Raw genomic sequence first — 21000 nt, forward strand, 5'->3', positions numbered from 1 at the left:
TGATCAATCTAAGCTCCAAATTTTGTTGTTGTATTTGTTCAGTTGCTCAGTCATGTCTGACTCTGTGATCCCATGGACTGCAGCACACCAGGCTTCCCTGTCCTTCACCATCTCTTGGAGCTTGCTCAAACTCATGTCCATTGAGTTGGTGGTGCCATCCAACAATCTTATCTAATGTAGTCCACTTTTCCTCCTACCTTCAGTCTCTCCCAGCATCAGGGTCTTTTTCAATGAGTCAGTTCTTCACATCAGGTGGCCAAAGTATTGGAGCTTCAGCTTCAGCATCAGTCCTTCCAAGGAATATTCAGGATTGATTTCCTTTAGGATGGACTGGTTAGATCTCCTTGCAGTCCAAGGGATTCTCAAGAGTCTTCTCCAACACCACAGTTCAAAAGCATTAATTCTTCAGCACACAGTTTTCTTTATGGTCCAACTCTCACATCCATACATGACCACTGGAAAAACCATAGCTTTGACTAAATGAACCTTTGTCAGCAAAGTAATGTTTATGCTTTTTAATATGCTGCTAGAGGTCTTATATAGTGGATCTGCACCAGACAAAGATGCTGCTAAAGTAACCCAGAATTCATCTTGAAATGATTTTTGGAGGTTAGTGAGAACAACTGTGCTATCTCTCTATGCTCTTTGGAGGTAGTTGCTGGAGACATAAATCACTCACATTGGGTGATCTATGTTGATTTCATCTCCAAAGGGGAAAAACAAATTTTTTTTTTTTTTTTTTTAGGGAGTTCAGTGAATGCTTCCTTATAAAGTTACAGGGAATCCTGGGAGAGAACAAGTCAAATTAAGATTAGGTGAAACAAAAGTCACCAGAGTTAGCAGGCACCAGATTGAAAGGTGCTGGCTGGTTACCTAACACATATGCCAAGGACTGGAAGACAAGAAGAATATTCTGTAATATTTAAAGTGCTTTAGATAACAGAATCTATGAGTGGGTCTTTGAAAAGGGAAATAGTTAATTTAGAGCCGTATATCTCTGTTTTCCAATAGCTTTTCCCTTTTTCTTTTGATCTTCTTTTTTCTTCCTTGATGAGTGGGAAATGAGTGAACCAACCCAGACATTCATGTTTGCTCAGTCAACCCTGGGACTCCACGGGGACCCAAGAAAGAAGGTTGATGATCCGGTAAGCTAATTCACTCACAAGGAGAGGGACACATGGGGCCTTGGGTGGCATTTCAGCCATGTAATAGCTTGAAATAGAAAGAATTTAGATTCTGCACCTCGGATTATAGTGTGTAGGTGACTCCTACCCCACCTGTGTGTGATGAGTGAGAAAATAACATGAACAAGATAAAAAGGCAGATTATTTAGTTCTTACTTCTATGAGACTCGAAAGAAAAAGAGGTAGGGAGACAAGAAGTTCAAATAGAATAATTTCCCCACCTTTTTAGGAGGGGGGAGTTTTGGACACCTTCAACTCCTCAGAACTCTGATGCTCAGGAGAGGCATGGCACATTCTCTAATCCTTGCAGACAATGGTAAAGGGAAGGAACAATATTCAGAAAGGAGCATGATGTGGTAGTCAGAGATCTATTGTCCTTACTGATACCAAACCTATCACAGGAACTCAATACATAAAGGAGGGAAGGAAGAAGTGAATGATCACTTTGTCCACCCCTGTATCATGGCACATACCCTCACATGGTGAGGGGAGAGAAGAGTTACAGCAGTCTGAGTAGGTGAGATAAGCTTTATAGAGATCATGTAACTTAAATTCATATTTGTGAATCTTATTTCAAGTTAGCTCACTGCAGACTCCATTTAATGCACGGGACCTGTTGTAACAAGAGAACTCATTCAAAAGCAAAATAAACACCTGAGTATTCTGCCCTAAATTAACTGGAAATGTGCAATTTTCTCTTGCTTTCTAATTATTATAATAGGATAATAGGCAGCCATAAGGATAGAAATTGAAATCAGAGATTTTTTTTCAAAAGCTTTACTTGGTATATCGAAATGAACAGGGAAGACATCTCAAAGCATGCCTGCTTGCTCCTGCCTGGTCTGAATTCAAAGCATCAGGGTGGTTGTTGATGGAGATCCCTAACTCTCAGGTGTGCTGATAGAATCAATTTTAGAGGGGTTTGTCCCAGTTCAGGTTCAAAGAAAAGACCATGGGATTTGGGACCATCTTGGGGTACTTTTATGACATGGAACAATTTATTAACTTTCTGAAGCCTCAGTTCTTTTGTCTGGAAAATGGGGATAATCATACCTACATTTGAAAGAGTGGAGGTTCGTGTATTTCAAAATGTTGGGTATAGTGTGTAATAATGCAAAATTCCTCCTGCTTCTAAACTTAAGGTCATAAACTTATGCTCGGAACAATGCCTGTGAGCTCTGTAAATCCTCAGGCATTAAATAAAGATTCAGCATAATGCTTTATTGAAGCACAAAAGTATGCTATTATATTTTACAAGAAACCTTAGCCTCCAGAGTGGAACTTAAAGGGTCAAGTCTCAGCTAACTAGAAAATAAAATCAAGTACACCACCTCTTCTCAGAAAATACTGATTGACTGAGATATTTTTGCAGATTTGACAAATGCCCATAACATCAACCATAGGGAACAATTTGGTTCAGGAAAAGCAAAAGGCCCATAAATAATATTAAAGTTCTCTATGCTTAACCCTTTCCAACCCTGGAATGTGCACTTCTTTTTAGAAAAAAAAGGAAGTCAGTGTTTTAAGGGTTGAACTTGCAAGGCAAATACATTGTTAGTAAAATGTGAAAGATTTATGTGATCTGAAGAGAAACGAGAGTATGCAAATACATTTTTAAATGGGAAGGCTGGGTGGAAAAGAATGTTCATTAAAAAAAATTACTCACCCTTTGTTTCTTTCCTTAGAGACCTTACAATTGACTGGTTGGTTTAAAGACTAAAGAGTTCAGGGAGATGGAGCACAGAAACTTGTAATAAAACTTCCCTGGTGTCTCAGACAGTAAAGCATCTGCCCACATTGCAGAAGACCTGGGTTCGATCCCTGGGTTGGGAAGATCCCCTGGAGAAGGAAATGGCAACCCACTCCAGTACTCTTGCCTAGAAAATTCCATGGATGGAGGAGCCTCGTGGGCTACAGTCCATGGGGTTGCAAAGAGTCGGACTCGACTGAGCAACTTCACTCACTCACTCCTCAAATACTAATAGAAAGTGAAGAGTATTTCCTTAACATTCTCTGTCCTCTACCCCATCAGCTTGTCTCTCAGCAAGCCCTTAAATTCTTGCTTTAGACACACTGGATGCTTTTTCCTCTCTTCTCTCATCTCGGTGCTTCTACAGGTCCTGTTTACTTCTCTACCATGTTTCCACTTCTGTCTGGTGAATTTCTATTTGGCTTTTGTGACTAAGTTCAGATCCCTGTCTTCTTCAAGTATCCTCTGACAGTCTCCAGACTGGGTTTTTGGCTGCTTCTTCTTTCTTTAAGCATCCTGTGCAAACTTCTATCATTCCAGTTACTGCATTGAAGTGTAATGATCTGTCCCCTTGTTTGTGTTTCTCTCCTAGAACGTAACTGGCATATCATAATCATTTACAAAGTTCATTTGTTCTATAAATATTTATTAAGCATCTACTGTGCACCTGGCACTTTTCTAGATATAGGAGATATAGCAGTCAAGGAGACTATGATCCTGACTTTCTAAAGCTTCTATTTTAGTAGGGATATACACAGATACTAAGTAAATGGTGAAAAATATGAGGGAAAAAAAATTGGTAAGAAGCAAAGGAAGTATGTTTGTGTAAGTGCTGTAGTTAATCTAGCTACAAACTTCTACATAACCTTAGGATTTTGACATGAATGGCATTAATCCTAAAAATTAATTTGGGAGAAAACTGTTACATTTGCAATTTTAGGACATAGTGTTGTTATAGCCCCACACTGGGGATACATTTATTTAAATCTTCTCAGTAATTATTTATGGTTTATTTATCTAGGTTGTATGTACTACTTGTTGGGGTTACGTCTAGGTGTTTTATGAGTTTGTTTTTGTTACTATTGGGAATGGAGTCATTTGCCATTATATCTTTTATCTGCCATCAGTTCAGTTCAGTTGCTCAGTTGTGTCCGACTCTTTGCGACCCCATGAATCGCAGCACGCCAGGCCTCCCTGTCCATCACCAACTCCCGGAGTTCACCCAGACTCATGTCCATCGAGTTGGTGATGCCATCTGGCCATCTCATCCTCTGTTGTCCCCTTCTCCTCCTGCCCCCAATCCCTCCCAGCATCACAGTCTTTTCCAACGAGTCAACTCTTCACATGAAGTGGCCAAAGTATTGGAGTTTCAGCTTCAGCATCAGTCCTTCCAAAGAACACCCAGGGCTGATCTCCTTTACAATGGACTGCTTGGATCTCCTTGCAGTCCAAGGGACTCTCAAGAGTCTTCTCCAACACCACAGTTCAAAAGCATCAATTTGTCAGTGCTCAGCCTTCTTCAGAGTCCAACTCTCACATCCATACATGACCACTGGAAAACTTAGCCTTGACTAGACGGACATTGTTGTATATAATTAGTTTGTGGCCATTACTTCAGTAATCTATCTTATTAATTGCAACAGTTTTTCATTTGGTTCTTTTGGATTTTCTAAGTATTTAATCAAGTCACCTGAAAATAACATTGCTCTTATCTTCCTTCAGTAGTTATACTTTATATTTCTTTCATATCTTTTGAACTGTTTAGAACTTCCAGGATGACATTAAAAAATAATGATAGCTTGGGGCCTTTTTACCTTGTTACTGATTTTAGTTGGAATGCTTCTTGTTTTGCCATTAAGTATGATGTTGACTATTTTTTTTAAACAATCATTTAATATATGCATTAATTATTGAGATTCTTTCTTTCTATATGAAGCTTCTGCTGCTTCTGTTTACATGCCAATTTGTATCTGACTCTTTGCAACCCCATGGACTGTAGTCTGCCAGGCTGCTCTGTCCATGAGATCTCCCTGGCAAGAATACTAGAGTGGGTTACCATTTCCTCCACCAGGGGATCTTCCTGACCTAAGGATCAAACCTCTGTCTCCTGCTTGGTATCGGATTCTTTACCACTGAGCCACCTGAGAAGCCCTGATATTTACTATTCTTTGAGATTATTTTCTAGTGTCATTATACATAATACATTGTGTTTGTAAGAGGTCAATATTATTTAGTAGACTTACTATTATTAATTGTATTTATTTAAATTCTCCATATTATTATTTCTGGCTTGTCTAATTGAACTAGAAAAAGTGGATATATCTGGGTTAAGATTACATATACAAATTGTGTTATCGTCACTTTCTCCTTAATTTTTTGAGCATTTTTGCTTTATATCATTTGATATTAGGATAATTGCTGCATAAAGGGATTAATTACTACTGTAGACTCATTGCACTATTTTCCAGCTTGTAAACATGAGCAGGTAATCTATTTTTCCCTTGAAGCCTACTTTTCCAGAAATTAATACCACTTCTCCTATTTTTACTTTCATTGTATTTAATGACTCTTTGATTTTCCTTTTATTTTTATTTTCTTTGAACTTCTTACTTTGCATTGGGCTTCCCAGGTGGTGCCGTGGTAAAGGATCCACCTGGCAGTGCAGGAGATGCAAGAGGCATGGGCTCAGTCCCTGGGTCGGGAAGATCCCTTGGAGGGGGAAATGGAAACCCACTCCAGTACTCTTGCCTGGAGAATTCCATGGACAGAGAAGCCCGGCAGGCTACAGCCTATGGGGTCACAAAGAGTTGAACATGATTGAAGCGACTTAGCACGCACTCGTAGCCGATTAATAATGTGAGTGTTGCCGGTGAATAGCAAAGAGACTCAGTCATACATGTTCCTTTTATATTAACATGGACATTTTCGTCTTAGGTATGTCTCTTAGAGGCAGTAGATATTTGGATTTAACTTTTTTACTCCAATCTGAGAATCTTTGTTTTCTAACAGTTGGATTTAGCCACATATATTTACTGTTGTATAGATGGCTTTGTTAACTTCTGTCATTCTTCTCTACATAGTTTCTTCTCTTTTTGAGTTTTTGCTATTTCTTTTGCTTTGGAGGCTTGAAGATATGGAATGTTGTGTCTACTTTTTGTTTCCTTAGTCATTGGAAAGACGTCTATTCTCTTTTCAACCTAACTTTTAATTTCCAAAAGCCCAAATTTGGTTTATATTTTTCTAATTATGAGTCCATAATTTGAATTCTAAACAGAATATAGAATTTCTTCTATGTGATATTAGGCATTTAGTGAATTCTTATTCCTCTCCCACCTGATTTTATAATTTTTTTTCCCATCCTGAATAACAGGTGAGCCAGGTGGGGCTTTCTTATTGATCTTTTCTTGGAATGTAGTAAACTTGCCTCAGTCTATAAATGTCTCTAGTTCAGAAGGCTATTTTTCTTCTTTTTTTCTGTTGTATCTTTGATTACTGCTTCCTGTCCAGTTGCTTTCTTTTCTTTGATAATAGCTTTGTAATCTTTGACTTGGGTCTTCAGTCTCTGGGATAGGTGTCATTCTCGGTCATGAATTTTACATTTTGTGTGATTTGTGTACGTCTGGGAAAGTTATTCAGAGTTTGACTTTGAAATTACAGGATCAATTTCACAGTATTAATTTTGCCTTGCAGCAGACTTAACACTGCTAATTTTCTTAAATTACTACATGATTTTGTCAATCTCTTTTAAAAATTTATCCTCCAATTCTTTTCATCACATATTTTCTTTATGACTTTCCACTGTATTCTTAAGAGAGCAGATATTCCATTTTTTTCTGTTTCTATCCTTTATAGTTTTCAGATTTTTTCTTATGAGACTCCCTTTGCTCTTGCCCAACAGTATGTAATGCTTTCTATTTTGTATGTTTTTCTTTTTAAAAAATTTTTATCTGTCTTCAAATAGGAAGAGGCCTAGCTGGATCTGTTTTTTTCTTACATAAACGGTACACGTATTGCTCAAGGCACACCACTTGCTCTCCAGTTGGATTCTGCTGAAATCCTCTTCCCAGGTCTGTAATTGTATATCAGATTGATGTCTTGGCCTTACTTCCAGTGTATTAGCTTCCTTCTGCTATTTTGCTGATCTGTGACAAGAATTTCTTCTTGTCCCAATGACTGACTCCCTAATATTCAGAGCAGATGAAAGATGTAGAACTACAATTCCCAGCATGCAAGGACACTGCAGCTTTCTCCATTCTTTTTCCTGTCTTTTGGGTTTTACTAATGGGACCACACTTCTAAGGATGCACTGTATCAGTGCCAGCTTCCCTGCTACCCCTACTCAATTATTTTGCAGTAGTTACAGTATCTCAATCAGTATAGACATACTAATGGCAAAAAAGGAACAGCTATCTCCATGAGTTGTATAATTCATGTTTCTGAATGAGTAGAAAGAAGTGTGGAAAGTGACAAAATCTATCTATTGTCATGTGCTTGTGGGACTTTTATTTTTGATACAAGCAGTCAGGAGTCACTAATTATATGTTTCTATTCAACATCATAGATGTGTGGTTAGTGGAACTTCCTACCAGAAATACCAGTGGGAAATTTCTTAGTACCAGTTGTCAGTATTTTTTAAGAAGTCTTGTCTTCTTTCTTATCTTAGGTATTGAACATTGGCAAGGATTGCATTAGGGACACCTAGATAGAAGACTTTTAAAACCAGAGATTTCTAGTTCTTTCCAATGACTCACCACCAAGAGGATACTTAAAGGGGCTTGATTATTAGATTTTCCAGAAGGTCTTTAGTGCTGCAACCTTGAACCCTGGATCTCAGTGCCAGCTTTGTGGTTATTATTCCCCACATAGAAAAATATTAAATAAGATTAATAGTTAATGCAAAGTATAAATAGCAAACACTAGTGTAACAGCACATTAAATTAGATAGTATATCCAGGTGGTTAAGAACATGAGTTTTGGACTAGCATTCAAATCCCAGGTCACCTCCTGACTTTTGGAATTAAATTTAGGTAAATCCAATACTTTGGCCACCTGATGTGAAGAACTGACTCATTTGAAAAGACCTTGATGTTGGGAAAGATTGAAGGCAGAGAAGGGGATGACAGAGGATGAGATGGTTGGATGGCAACACTGACTCAATGGACATGACTTTGAGTAAACTCTGGGAGTTGCTGATGGACAGGGAGGCTTGGCGTGCTGCAGTCCATGGGGTCGCAAAGAGTCGGACACGACTGAGTGACTGAACTGAACTGAAGTTACTTAACATTTCAGTTTATAATCTGTAAAATGGGAATATTACATAGGGCTAGGCAAGTAAAGTGGTTGGTAGAGGGCCTGGCACAGGAATGTATTCAATAACATGTTATCTATTATTATATTTTTGAATTAACACTGACTATACTCTTATAATTTCCAAATACATTTTTTCTTGAATAAATATACAGTTACTGTTTTTTTTTTTTTACTGCACCCTATTGTAATAGATAAAACTCGTGAGTTAGTCATACACAGGCCATGGTTCTCTCTCCCAAGGGAATAAGAGGTCCCTTCAGTGACCTCTTATTCCACATATTCCACAGAAATTGTTGCATAAAGGTTGTTACACTGAATTGAACATGTGACAGTTTCAAGTGTAGAAAGCATGCTTGTAACTCAGCATGAAGTTAAGTGACATCATTTAAGATATCTCACTAAATATCTTGGGAAATGGAATTACATCTTGAGAAGGGGAGCACATTTGTTTGCATGAAATTTTATCACAAAATGTGTGATGTCCACAGCATGGGATGAGGCTATTGTTAGCAGGATGTTCTTTCATATTTCAAACATCCTGTTTCCGAGGTGTCTAAGCCGCATGGTCCTTGTGTTGCCCAAACTGAGTTGCTAGGGAAGATTAATCCAACACGTTAGGGGAGCAATTTCTTTGCCTCTAAATCCAAAGGTACCATCTTGGAAGAACAAGTCTGTTAGATACTGTTTGACTGCCTTGCTATTAGTATCTTCCCACAACCTTGAGTATCGATCTCTTAAAAAGTGATAGCCAACATGATAATGATGATAGTAGTAACAACAAAAATAATTACAACCTTAATGATGGTTGAATGTGTGTATTACGTGTATAACCTGTGTCCAGGCATGGTTCTTGATGATTTAGACGATTTATGAAATTTAATCCTTATAGCAATCCATGACACAGGTATTGGCATTTGTCCCGCTTTTCAGATGAACAGACTAGGCAATTTGCCTGTGGTCACACTGATGGAAAGTTGTGTAAGAGGGATTTGATACAGGCATTCTCCACAAAGTATGTTCCTAAACTATATGGTCTCTATACTTAACGTACATTTAGTTATCAACTACTTGAAGTCACTGTTGAGGGAGTGTTGAACCTCACTCTTAGAAGATTTATAAAAAGAAATGAAAATTTTGGCTGAATGTGTTTATTTAGAACCTGTGTTTCTTAGATTTGTCAATAGTGGTGTCTTACATATCTTTTGCACTTCATAATCTTTAGAGAGACTTTTCCACCTGCTGATTTATTTTATTCCCCAAAGAGCCCTGTGAACCATGTGAGAATGACATTATTATTCCAAAGATGATGAAGCTAATAACCAGAGAGGTTAAGAGGCTTTCTAAAGTCCATATAGACTATTAGAGGAAGATTGGGAATTATCTATAATAATGATAATAATAATAAACCATTTGCTAAATATTTGCCATATGCCAAGCACCATACTAATCACATCAGTGGTATTATCTCATTTAACTCTCAACAATCAAAGACGGGCTTCCTAGATGGTGCTAGTGGCAAAGAATCCACCTACCAATGCAGGAGACTTAAGATCCCTGGGTCGGGAAGATCCCTGGGAGGAAGGCACAGCAACCCACTCCAGTGTTCTTGCCTGGAGAATCCCGTGGACAGAGGAGCCCGGTGGGCTACAGTCCACAGGTTTGCACAGAATCTGACAGGACTGAAGTGACTTAGCACAGACGCACACAATCAAAGATGTGAAATCACGTGGCCAAGTTTCATTCTTTTTTTTTAAATTTATTTTTAATTTTTTAAATTTTATTTTATTTTTAAACTTTACATAATTGTATTAGTTTTGCCAAACATCAAAATGAATCCATCACAGGTATACATGTGCTCATGACAAAGCCAGGAATCAAGCCCAAGTTGAGGCTCTCAACTCTTAAGTCTCCATTTCTTTAATGAATTTTCTTTAAAGGACATATTAGTTGCTCAGTCGTGTTCGACTCTTGCGACCTCATAGGCTGTAGCCTGCGGGGCTCTTCTGTCCATGGAATTCTCCAAGAATATTGGAGTGGGTTGTCACATTCCCTTCTCCAAAGGATTTTCCCAATCCAGGAATCTCCTGCATTGCTAGCAGATTCTTTACCATCTGAGCCATCAGGGAAGCCACAGGACATTATAACTACTTTTAAACACCTCTGGTGGTAGTTTAGTCACTAAGTCATGTCCGACTCTTGCGACCCCGTGCACTTTAGCCCACCAGGCTCCTCTGTCCATGGGGATTCTCCAGGCAAGAATACTGAAGCAGGTTGCCATTTCCTTCTCCAGGGTTAAACACCTATCTGTATGTGTAAAATATTGATTATGATAATAATTAAGACTCTCTCAGTGCTTCCTATCTTAGGCACTGCACCATCCATTTGCTCATTAAATGAAGTTCTGACTTACCACCCACTCTGTGCCTGGTGCTGTTCTGAATGCAAGAATACATACATGAACAAAGCATTATTCTTCATGGAGCTTATAGTCTTTGGGGAGAAACAGAAAGTAATAAAATAATCACCTACATATATGACTATATATGTAGTGCCAGCAGTGCTAAGTGCCCAGCTGGAAAGTCTAGGGTGCTCTGAGAACCCATCAGGAGAGTACTCTGATACCATCTAGAGACGGGGAAGTCTTCCTGAAAAAGCCATGTTTGTATTGAGAACAGTAGGTGTGGAAATGTTAACTACAAGAGAATACATTCTAGAGAAAAGAGAAGGCTGTTTATAGGATGTGACATTTTGGGCATTTCAAAGAGCTAAAAGTGAGTTAACTAACTAGCTGGAATATGTTCAGAGAGAAGAAGAATGGCCCCAGACAAGCTTAGAGAGGCAACCCTATGCAGGCCTTTTTAAGGACTTTATCTAAAAGAAAGTGTAATCCATTGAAATCACAGATTACTGGTGTTTGAAAAGATCCTTTCCCTTAAGTGTTAAGAATAAATTGCAGGAGGCAAACATGCATGCAATGGGACCAGTTAGGAGGCTACTGCGGCAATACTGGCCAGACATGATGGTAGCTTAGACTGCAGGGGGGTGGTGGAGATGAATTTGGGAACTATTTAGGAGGTGAATTCAATGAGATTAATTTTAAGTTAGGTAAATGGAATAAACAAGAGGAAGGTGTTAGAATGCCTCCCAGGTTTCTGGCTTGTGTATATGCCTTGTTTCATTTAAACCTCACATCAGCACTATGATGATGATTATATTTTCAAGTTTCAAGAACCCGATTCAAAATTTTTCTGTCACTGTCCATAGTCATACCGTCCATCCAAAGCAAGGCCAAGATTCACTCAGGTCCACCTGAATCTGAAATCTGTGTTCCTGATTGCTATGCTATATTTAGAAAAGGAAATCTTAAATATAGAAGTTAAATATGGAAGTTAATGAATAAATGGACATCATTCAACTTTGAAAATATGCACATCCTCAGAGTCCAAGGTCCTATGATGCCCATGCATGTTTGCAGCTGGTGCTACTTCTGTTGCATGAGATCAAGGGAACAGGATTAATATTGTTAGGGAGTATGATTTTGTTAAATATCATTTTTATAAATAAAAATACATGCTCATTATAGAAAAATAAAAAGAAATACAGACAAGCAGAAAGAAAAACAATGAAAATCTCCTGTAATCCTCAGAGGGGGTGGAAAACACTTGTTTGCTTTTAATTACACAATACCATATACTATGATTAACCACCACGGGTATTTAGTGGAAAGATCACTAGAGACCCCAGATCTTGACCCACTCTTTTGTGATTTTGACTTCAGGGGAAGCTTTAGAGTCTGGGACTTCCCCTTGTCCTTTGTAAAACGGAGTGAAACTCTGTCCCCATTTACTGATCACAGTCTTTTTCTTTTGAGACGGAGTCACAGTGTGGCAGTGTTGGGTATCTTGGTGTTAGTACCGTACAGGAGTGAAAGACACAGCTTGAGAATTTCTCCAACTACTTAGCTGGCTCTTCACCTCTGCTTGGTTTCCTCATTGGTGGAGGGCAGATAATGATATCGGTGTCACAGAAAGGTTTTTGAAACATACATATTGGAGTACAGTCACTTTACAATGCTGTGTTTGTTTCCACTGGACAGCAAAGTGTATCAGCTATATGTATACATATATCCCCACTTTTTTGGATTTGTTTCCCATTTAGGTCACCACAGAGCAATGAGCAGAGTGTGCTCTCCTGTGGATTCTCACTGCTTTGCTTTGTGCTCAGTCTCTCCATCGTGTCTGACTCTTTGTGGCACCATGGACTGTAGCCCTCCAGGCTCCTCAGTCCATTTAATTTTCCAGACAAGAATCCTGGGGTGGCTTTTACCATTTCCTACTCCAGGGGATCTTCCCAACCCAGGGCTGGAACCTGAGTCTCTTGCATCTCCTGCAGTGGCAGGTGGGTTCTTTACCACTAATGCAACCTGGGAATTTCTCACTAGTTACCTATTTTATACACAATGGTGTGTATATGTCAATCCCAGTCTCCCAGTTCATCCCTTTCCCCCTTGGCTTCCATACATTTGTTCTCCACGCCTGTGTCTCTATTTCCAGGTTTTGAGGATTAGCTCACACGTGTGCAGTGTGCTTGCTGGGTCCAGTCCCCACGCAGAACAAGCAGTGAACACACAGCAGTGAAAAATCTCCACAAAAACACAGCCAGGCAACATTGCTGAATGACCTCCGGCATTCAGGGAGGTGGAAGCAGAGTCAGGGAAGGCCCCCTAGTTCTGACTGCTCTCACTTCTCCAACTGCTGACTGAGCAGCACAGAACCACTTTCTTGCAGGTACTTGCCACAGGCTTTTTATCTCTGTGACTGGAGATAAAAAGAACAGAGACCTAGACTTCATTCTCATGGAGCAAGTAACATAGTGGAGCAGGATAGTAAACAGAATAACACCAACACAATTTCATCAGAGTCTTGATACTGTGAGCAATAGGCTGTGGGGCCAGGAGGCAGTGGGGAAGTGACTCATTTTGCCTCTGGGGAACCTGGGAAGGCTTCATTCATCCTGGACCTTCAGGAGGGTAGAATTTGCTGGGTGGAGAGAAAGGCATGAGTACCCCGCTGTGTGCCACTGAAGTATCCTTTGCTAGAATGCTCCACAAAAGGCTAGGGGTGCTAAGGCCACTTTGAGAAACCTGGGGCTAGAGTAAAGGGAACTGGGGTGGGAAGATGAGGCTCAGCAAGCGTGTCTGGTGCTACCCCGAGCTCCCATCACTGCATGCTTTCCACATCCTCCCATATCTCCTTGCTCCCCTTTCTGCCAACTGCTTTTCCTGCTTGAGGGCCCCACCCCCTATTTTGGATACTTACCAAAAGGCAGAAGGATCCTCTGCCTCCCTTCTCCCACCCACAAAAGCCTGCCAGGGGAAAAGCATCAGATGTGAAGGGTTGAACCTGCAGTGTAGTTTATGCAGTTTACGTTGCTATGATCTTTCCCCCAGGGGTATTAGCCTTTCAGTTCCTCGCTTTTTGTGGAGTGAAACTCTTTGATGCTGGAATCCCACTCTATCTCCTGATCCACGGTCTGCACTCAATCGTTTTAGACCCCCAGGGTAGCGGATGAGTTTTGTGTGGTGAATGTGGTGCAGTTTTCACTGTTGTTTAGTGGTAAGTAGGTATCACTCTCCAGTTTCTCATAGAGCCCACTGTTCCTACCAGTTCATCACATCCTCATTGTGGCTGACCTGCTCTGAAGATATTTGTGTATGTGGCCCCCTGCAAGAAGCTTTCTCATTTCTGGAGTTTTCAATTGAGAAATTACATCAACACCTCCTATAGTAATTCCCCTTCTGTTCTTTTCTTCCTTAGGCAGTTCTACAGATAATACTCTATCAACTTGTACTCAGTGTTGGGTAATGGTTACAAGTGTTCTAGGATTCCTCCTCATCACCAGGAGGGAGACCAGACTTTAGCACCTGTTACTAAGGCTTCATTCAACTGTTACTAAGTCGTTTCTCACATACACAGAAAAATGAGAATCGAGGTTGATGTTTTTCTTAAAACACAACAAAACAATTTGTGATGATTTTAATTGATTCTTAAATGAATGGGTGAAATCAATTATTTAGCCCACAATGTTTCGTTTTTCAACATGTGAAGGGAGCTTATCAAACCCAGCTGCTAAGGCGTTTCATCAGCAGGACTAGAGTCGTGCATCTCTGGGCAGGGGGAGAGGGTGGCTGAGGACGATTTAGGGGTTAGGGAGGCAGATGGGACCATCCTGGGAAGAGCATTCTCAGACGATATATGGGTATAGACTTTGTTAACACCTAGGTCATGTGGGGAGATGGTGCATGCGATGTGGTGCCTACTGAGGTGAGAAGGGTCAGCTGCATTAATTGAATGTCTGATTCAGTTCACAGGCATGAAGGCCCTGCTACGAGCACTGCCCACCCGCACCACCCCCGCCCCAGCCTGCAGCATTGTGACCTGGTGGAGGACTGCTTTGCCCAGCATATATCCCCACCTCTGACCCAGTCATTATTCCCAATTATCATCCATTTCAAACAGCCAGTGATAGCATGTGTGCATCAAGGATCACAAAAGAAATTTGGATTACGAAGAATAGAAAAATCTGTCCAACATGTGGCACCACTAAAGAGTTCTGGCTGAGACATATTTCTTATGGTCAGCAGTTGTCTGGAAAATAGATGTTTACTTATAGGGAGTATATTAAGATCTTTTCCATTAGGCAGTATATATCCTGCATTGTATTTTCCCTTACAGAAAAGTATGGTGGAATAAACCTTTAATTGGCGATTCACGGGGCAAGGAAAAATATTAAAAAGCAATACTGTTCTATTTTGCTATTTCAGCATATTAGAGAGAAAGAGAAGCTCCAGGAACCTGTCTTTGGAAGGATGGTCTTTTTAAAATGGTATGCTCCGTTTAAAACTACAAGTGAAATATTTGCTAAATATAAATTATATTTCTTAGAGAAAAAAATGTCCCTAATATTCAGCAAGAACTTAAACACTCTGGGTTTTTCCCTGAGCCATCTGTCTTCTGATGAAAAGGTGTATTTTAATAAGACTGGGTATATTCTTTGCATCAGACTCTCTCATGTCTCTTATGAGTTTGTTAGTTGGTGACAAGTTTATGTCGCATAGAAACTTTTTTTTTGTACGACTCTTCCAGAACAGAGACTGGGCATCACAAGACCAGTGTCCTGTCTTGCTTTTTAACACGTTGTAATTTCTGTGTCTCTATTTTCTTAGCAGACTTGTGCCCCCACAATACCATTATACAAATGGATGCATGATCCCAATGCTATAAAGCTCTGAAACATCTTCTAGTGCTAAAAGAATCAACCTTTTCATGACAAGTTTGATCCAAGTTGAAGCCAGTGGGCATGTGGTCTGAGCAGCTCATCCTGGGTGTGTGGCCATCCTTGGGCAGTGTGCCACTTGGCCTAAGTCTTGGCTCCTTTCTATGTAAAATGAGGCAATAGTACCTCATATTTATGATGAGGATTAAATGAAAAAAATATATACCTGAAGCATCTAGGAGAGAGTCTAGTAGACAGTTTGTATTCAATAAATGCTAGCTGTTGGGATGAAATTTTCAATTAGGTAAGAGAGGTTGGCATCTGAGAACCTTTAAAGCTTAAATGATGGCATCTGACAGAAGCAGCAGCTGACTTCCTAGCCCCCTCTGTCCCAGGCTCTCAGTCAGGGCTCAGTACATATTTGGCGAATGAATGAACGACCACCAGAACAAGCTCCCGAGTTTGAACCCCCAGACCTACCAGTGCAACTGACCAATTCATTTTGCCAGATCACACATTCCACATTTTTTCCCCATCTATTTGTCTCAGTAGAATGCACCATTTCAATTAGAAGCAGGGAAAAACTGTTAAATATTATTCTGGAGCTCTCTTAAGCCACACCCACAACTATTTATTGAGGACGAGACTGGTGAGCAGAGTGGAGTCAGGAAAAAGAATTCTTAGCATGGTTTCTAGAACATAGCTCTGCAAATATATAAGACATGGTAAAAATCAAAGGCGGTGGTTTATTTTTTATTTATTTTCAAATTTTAATGACCTAATGGCATGAGATGAATCCTAACCTACCTGCACTGGTTTGTTATTTACTTCCCTGCCAAACACTCGTTTCACAGTATAAGATCACCTGAAACGTTCAGACCTGCTATCCCAGTAAGAGAGAGTCCTTTCTCAGCTGGTGCCAAGGGGATCTCAAGAGGGCTTGGGAAGCCTCTTAGATGAACTCTCTCACCTTCCCTACTCACTCATCATACGGGTATTGGGATTTTGGATCAGAACTATGGAGAGATGAAGTGCATAAGGGACCACCAACTACTTTGCACTTCTCAAATAGTGCATCTCGCTTTCTCCTTTGTAGTATCTCCTTATTTTCTTGGATTCACAGAACTGTTTTAATAAGAAAGTTTTGAGAATATCCCGGGATTATAGTCTTTGAATGAACTTTCATACCACTGGTATAAGCCCCTTTGGTTTAAAACTGTTCCTCTTGAAAGCGTCTACTTATAACTACCAGCTGCTGACTCTTTTCTCTCATGCTCGTGAATGCACACACAGACACAGAGAGCGTGCACATGTACATACACACACATATGCGCATACACACTCCCTCGGAGACACTGTGTACATGTAAACATCCAGAAGGAACAATGCATTGTAAAAATTGTCCTGTTGAGTTTGTAATCCAGTGTGAATTACTGAGTGCTGATAAGTAAAGGAAGTTCAACCAGACAGTTTAATCCTCCAATTTCCTGTCTTCTAATCAGCCCCTGATTCTTTTGGTTTTAAATTAGAAACATTCCTGACAATATTCGGGACAGGTGAAGGAAAATCAACTAGAAAATAAGTAAGGACAAAGCACTTATTTTACTGTTTAAAGTTCACAGGAGAAATATGAGTGTAATAACAGGAAATCAAGATTTTAAAAAAGATAGTAGAAGTACATAGGCTAACTTAAGTAACCAATCACATTTCTGGATGAAGTATGTTTGGATCATAATTTGATTTAAAGAAAAAAATAGGAACCTAGCTTAATGTATCTGTTTCTAAGTATAGTAAATGGTACTTTGAAAAATGTTGTGTAAGGCTAACCAAAAAGAAAATGATAAGGATAATTTCTTAGTGTATGTGGGAGAAAAATACCTACTTCATTCAATTGATTATTGTTAATACTGTGAGAAAATAGTTTTGCGGTGTACAGAGACCTTTGAAATTAATGCATTTTCTTAGATTAATTAATAGAGTTGCACATCTTAATAATGATTGATAAAAATAAGGCAACTGTATATTTAAAAACAAGTTCACATGGAGTGTGTAAATGCTTGAAATAAATGTGTGTAGATCTGTTTATCATGAACACTTTCTTTTGATAAAATACTGGATGCTGAGCAGATAAGATTTATTATTTTTGGAATTCTCTGATTGTAATTCTTTTCATTTTATGGGTATTGTAGTGAATTCCAAGTTATTTTACCCGTCATCATGAACGAGCTAAAGCAGATGCACAGAAAAATTTTCATTAAGCAATGTCTTCTTAGGAATATGGAAGCCAATATCTAACAAAAGTTGTTTCATTAAGAAATAACAGTTCAAAAATTGAAACAATAAATACAACATAAGATGTGAAGCTAAGCAAATAACAACAAAAGGTTTGTATGAAATATGAGTTTTTGTGTCTGCAGCGGTTAGGACTGCCAATCATTTGAAAAGTAGGCTGGAGTTGAGAGTTTTTTTAAATTGTTGAGCACAGAAAGACAGTATTTCATAGAAGTACCTTGCTAATTTATCTATTCCTATCTGTCTATATATGCATAAATGTATATTTTTAAAGGCATTTACATTATAAGGCATAGCATATCATTCCTGCTCAAGCATTTTCATGGCACACAAAATCTGAGATGTAAAAATTTAGATAGTTCTTGACTGAAAAATTGTATGGCAATTTCTAAAGAGAATACTTCCAAAATAAGTGCTTGGGAACCTAGGATGGGGTGAGGGAGATGCAGCATGATTTAACAGCCTTCATTTAATAGTCACTGTGAGTTTTTAAATTTGATCATAGAAGCAAGACAAATTTGTAGTTCACATAAAAATAATCCTATAGTATATTGTTATCAGCTAATCATTAGGAAGAGAAGGTTTATTCTGGCTTTACTTTAATGCCAAGTAGGTAGAATGAAGGTAACTCCACTGGTTAGAATTATATTTTGAAGCATATACAGACATTCAGGGCATTTCATATCATTTGGAGTGAAGGAAAATTTCACAAGGGTTTTCCGGAGTTTTATACCGGAAGGTTTCAAGTAGAGATGTCACAACATAGCTAGATTAAGTTGATACGTAATATCTATGTCTTGATTTGCATGATTAAAGCATTAGAGAAGTGACTCAGATATCAAAAGATTTCTCATAAGTGGCAGCGCCAAAGGTAATTACTGTTAAAATGTACATGCTTGAACCCTGGTCGCTTGTTAACTTCTAAGTTGTTTACAACTTCTTGGGTTGGAATAAAAGTTTTCATTTGACTTTTGCATATCAAGACCCGTTTCTTATTTCATTTTGATAACGAAAGTGTATTTAGCATTTCTTATACCCTATGTCCTTCAAGACATTAGCTTCAGCAAAAAAAAAAAAGTGATAGAAGACAGAAAAGGCATTTCTCAGTATTTCTCATTTTAAAACACTTGTTTCTCAGACAAAAGTAGCTTTATAAAGACAAAGCTAAAATTTGTACTTCAAAAAGCCCCTGATTAATTTAGTCAACTGCTCTCCAATTAGTTATCAAAAAGTGAAGTTAAAACCCCACTGTAAGCCAGGGTACATTAGGAGAGGGGGTGGGGATGGAGAGGGAGAGAGAGGAAAGATGAGAGAGGTTGTTACTCTCAGTCTTTGATTAACTGGTTTCTTTCATTCTAGTAGGGTCTTTATTATTTAGGAAAATAAAAATGATCCGAGGCTCTCTCTCATTCTCACCCCCAAAATTTGGAGTAGGTAATGGATGTCTACAACCTGGTCCAACATATGCCCCCAAACTAAAACAAACAAACTCATTTGCCATACAAATTGTTTACGATTCATTAAAAAGCAAAATTGCATATCCCGGTGCTGGCAGCTGAGGCCGAGCCTCCACGGGCGGAGGGGGCATTCACTGAGTTGCCTTTGTATGCTGGGAGGACCAAGCCGGAGGTTCCCACTATGCAGCCTGGAGTCTGTGCAGCCAGATGACGCATGAGGTAATTTTAAAGCTTTATTTGCCTTTAGTGCGAAACTCAGATCTTGTACTGTTCTTTGGTTAAAGAAGCATATCAGCTAGGGGCATGTCTAAAAATTTCTTTTTTTTTTTTTGAGTTGGGAAAAATTATTTGGGGTGACGAAGGGGTGTGGAGGGAGAGGAAGTGAATGCTATTCAAGGAAAGATAAGAGCTAAGAGAAAATGCAAAATTTGTTTTAATTTTAATTAATCCTCTCCCTCCCGACACCAAAGTCCTCAATTTCCCATCAGTAATGGGAAGTTTACATTAGAATTATTTGGAATAGGCAGATCTAAAACCCTGTGGTCTGTGGTCACCTTTGAGGGAAATAAAAATCGATTTATTCTCTATGGTAGCTTCTACAAGTTCTTTAAAGAGCACTCTGATTTCTCACTCCTTTTCAAAGCAAAGATCTACAAGGACTGAAGTGGAGAAACTTCCTGTAGTATACAGCCTAAACAGCAGCATGTGAGCTTACAGCATTGTTTATTTTTAGTCGACTGCATTGCTAAATGTTTCCACCACTTTTATATTTTATATTCCCGGCGGTAAAACATCTGTAAAATAATTTTAAATGAAAAGCAACCTCCAAGTAAACTTTACATAAAAGAAATGACAGTTTTCCGAGTTACAAAAAGAGGAGCATTTGGTGATCTTTGCAAGAAAGAAAAAAAAGATGACACAATTTGCCATAAAAAGTAACAGTCTATAAAATCTATGAACTCTTGAAATACAAGGAAGTAGAATGTCACCCAGAATATGACATCAGCGTGCAGTTTTTTTTTTTTAAACTTACAACTTAGCTTAGAAAATAATAGCTAAACCAATCAGTATGTTCATTTCTAGTGTTTAACAAGCTGTATAAGGCGAAAGCAATAGACAACATCACTGCATACAAGCAAACCTTGTTCTTGCTGGCAGAAACTCTTATGGGAAAACAAGTGCCCTGAATAAAAGTTCAGGATGGAAGTGAATAGCCTACTGCTAGTCTAATTAACCAAAAGCCGCGAGTAACACTGTCCTGAAATCACTGGTAAAGTTTCTAAGGTCTAGTTAAGAAATTGCAAGTTCAAACACATACCCACAACCACCTTAACTCAAGAGTCCTTAGAATGCACATCCTGCTGCACCCCAAGAAGCAGCCGAATAGAATCCTGCAGAAGCTCACTTTTAATAGTCTCTCAGTCCTCAGAATTCCTAAAACATGCCAAAATGATACCACCCCTGGTCCAGGAAGAGGAAAGGAGGACTCTTCCCGGAGAGCATACAATGAAACCAACTTGTCCCGTCTTGTAATTCCATTCGCCAGCCTCCTCCAACACCACTCTCTTCCTCTCTCTCTCCCTCTCATTTTTTTTCTTAAACTGATATCTATGTGAAATGAGCTGAAGTTCACGGTCCAGTTAGGAACGGATAATACATTCATTGTCCTGGCAGCAAACTTTTTTTTCACTCCCTGGAAGAATTCACGCTTGCCGCAAGAATAATAATTACG

At 39.1% G+C, this 21000-nt stretch overlaps 1 long non-coding RNA gene across 1 annotated transcript in view; it reads left to right on the forward strand.

Annotated features, from left to right (window-relative positions):
* Window positions 1-18848: 18848 nt before the first annotated feature.
* LOC113889803 overlaps window positions 18849-21000 on the forward strand; it is a 164616-nt gene continuing 162464 nt past the window's right edge. Inside the window, exon 1 of the long non-coding RNA XR_003510353.1 lies at window positions 18849-19487. This is a non-coding gene — a long non-coding RNA (uncharacterized LOC113889803). The remainder of the gene's footprint in view (window positions 19488-21000) is intronic.

The sequence above is a fragment of the Bos indicus x Bos taurus genome, chromosome 3, assembly GCF_003369695.1.
Source record: "Bos indicus x Bos taurus breed Angus x Brahman F1 hybrid chromosome 3, Bos_hybrid_MaternalHap_v2.0, whole genome shotgun sequence".
NCBI lineage: Eukaryota > Metazoa > Chordata > Mammalia > Artiodactyla > Bovidae > Bos > Bos indicus x Bos taurus.